This window comes from Mastomys coucha, unplaced genomic scaffold, assembly GCF_008632895.1.
Source record: "Mastomys coucha isolate ucsf_1 unplaced genomic scaffold, UCSF_Mcou_1 pScaffold4, whole genome shotgun sequence".
Classification (NCBI taxonomy): domain Eukaryota; kingdom Metazoa; phylum Chordata; class Mammalia; order Rodentia; family Muridae; genus Mastomys; species Mastomys coucha.
This window is the reverse complement of record NW_022196910.1, coordinates 44,279,171-44,281,361: the sequence shown is the minus strand read 5'-3', so window position 1 is coordinate 44,281,361 and position 2,191 is coordinate 44,279,171. Positions and strand designations below refer to the sequence as shown.

At 57.0% G+C, this 2,191-nt stretch overlaps 1 protein-coding gene across 2 annotated transcripts in view; it reads left to right on the top strand.

The window, feature by feature from the left end:
• Positions 1-1,284: 1,284 nt before the first annotated feature.
• Positions 1,285-2,191, top strand: part of Frs2 (fibroblast growth factor receptor substrate 2) — a 78,369-nt gene continuing 77,462 nt past the window's right edge. For both annotated transcript variants that reach the window (XM_031350421.1, XM_031350420.1), the window contains exon 1: positions 1,285-1,450. The gene's annotated coding sequence lies outside the window, so the exon portion shown is untranslated. The remainder of the gene's footprint in view (positions 1,451-2,191) is intronic.

The following is a 2,191-nucleotide window of genomic DNA, read 5'->3' as shown; positions in this document are numbered from 1 at the left end:
TCCTCCCCGTCTTCTTTTTGGACAGGAATCTTCCTTCATAGTCCTGGCTACCTTTGTCTGGAGACTCACTGTAAAGCTTAGACTGGCTAGAAACTCTCTGGACTCTTTCGCCCAGCTTTTTTAGACTGCTGGAAACAAACTCCCTTTCCAGGCTCCTTGTGGGGCTTCGCTTCAGACTGAAAACCTGCCTTCAATATTTGATGCGTTTCTTGATTTTGTGGCAGAGGAAATCTTTTAAGATCGCCTCTCTTCCTTACCTGACATCTGACTCTGTAGGCTCTCATACTGTCTGTCTTCGGTCAGAGTTTCAAAAGTGCCCAAGTCGCTGGGCAGTGGTGGCGCACGCCTTTGATCCTAGCACTTTGGGATGCTGAGGCAGGCGGATTTCTGAGTTCGAGACCAGCCTGGTCTATAGAGTGAGTTCCAGGACAGCCAGGGCTATACAGAGAAACCCCCGTCTCGAAAAACTAAAAAAAGAAAAAAAAAGTGCCCAGGTTTTCTCTATTGCTAGTTAGAATTGTTTGGACTTACTCAGTCCTAGGTATTCTGAAATGTTTACCATGCATTACATTATCTTTAATGTCTACAATCCAGGGATGAACACCACACACGCACATGCATGCACGCACACACACCAGTGTGAAATGCAACAGTAACAGGATCCTGGCACTAAGATTGAAGAGCTCGTCATCTCAGCCTTTGTTTAAAGTGCAAAGGATGACCGATATAGGGAAATACAGTTTGGCTCCTGTCTTTGGATAATTTCAAGTCTTGTGTATGGGGCAAATGAGAGTTCTACGCATACCACAAACTAAAGTAAAACAAGAGCCAGCATATGTGGTAAAGTTTGATACCTTGGCCGGTTTCCTTCCCTGTAAGACATAGCGAATAAAAGCACCAATTTCCAGGAGTTTGAAGGTTATTAAAAAGTTAACGCGGCCGAAGCGCGTAATGAATGCACTGTCTACCTTCCTTCCATAAATGTCAACTGCATTTTCATGCGGGACACAAGCGAGTCAGGATAACATCGCGCGAGCCGGGTGAACGCACTGGGCTCGGCTAAACTAGATTCTCGGAGCCTCCGTAGGACTAAGTGGCTGGAAGGGACCGATCCTGACGGCCGTTAAAATAAGGGGGTGGAGCAGTAGCCTGGGGCCTGCCGGACCACCGGGGTGAGCAAGGAGCCCTGGGGGCGTGCCCGCTGGCGCCGGGCGCGGAGGCCCCGCCCCTCCCGGGAGGGCTGGCAGCTCCAGCCTGCGAGCAGTTCCGGTGCCAAACCCTGCCCTCCCCCGCTGGCCCGGAAGTGCTTGTCTAGGGTTCGGGCTGGAGAGAGGCCTTGTAGACCCAAGCGCCGAGGCTCCGTCGGCTCCGCGTCGGGGGTCGGGTCGCGGAGAGAGTGAGGAGCTCCGCGGCCGCCTCCCCGCGTCCTCGCAGCGCCTTCGCGCCGACGGTGAGTAGCCGGGGAAGCCGAGCGCGGCCTGCGCTGGGCGGGCGAGCCTCGGACCCGGCTGTCCGCTGCGGGTTCAGCTGTCCGGGTCCGGGAAGGGGTCGTCGGCCGCCGCGGCCCGCGGGCCGGGAAGAGGCGCGTCGCGGGGCCGCGGAGTGGGCGGGGCGCAGCAGGAGCGGCTTCCCGGAGCCGCGGCCGCCGAGGGGATACTACGGAGCGGGGCCGGGCCGTCGCCGCTGCGACCCCCTCTCTGCTCGGGCAAGTGGGCTCGGTGCCTTCGCTGTGGGGTCTGTGCACCCGGACGCTGGGGAGCGGGAGAGCCAGACTGCACTGGACATCAGTGCCCGACTCTCGTTGCCTCTTGGGTCTGTCCCCCGCTTCCCGTCTCAGTAATGATCCTGTGTCCGAGGGTGGGGCGCTCCCTGGGTGGATGCTGGTGATCTCGCGCGGGGCTTTTCATCTAGACCTGTGTCCAGGTCGCCGGGGTTCGATTTGGACTCGGCTCGAAACTTATCTGGGTCTGGGTGCCTGCGTAGGGTCGGTCCGTGGGACGGTACCGTTCCTCGGAGGGTCTTCGATCACTTGAAAGCTGAAGCTGTTGGGAGTTACTTCCTAAAAACGAAGATCTGAGGAGAATCATGGATTCGGATGAGTTCCCGATGTTCTAGCTGACGAAAGAGAGAGAGAGAGAGCGAGAGAGAGAGAGAGAGCGAGAGAGAGAGAGAGAGAGAGAGAGAGAGAGAG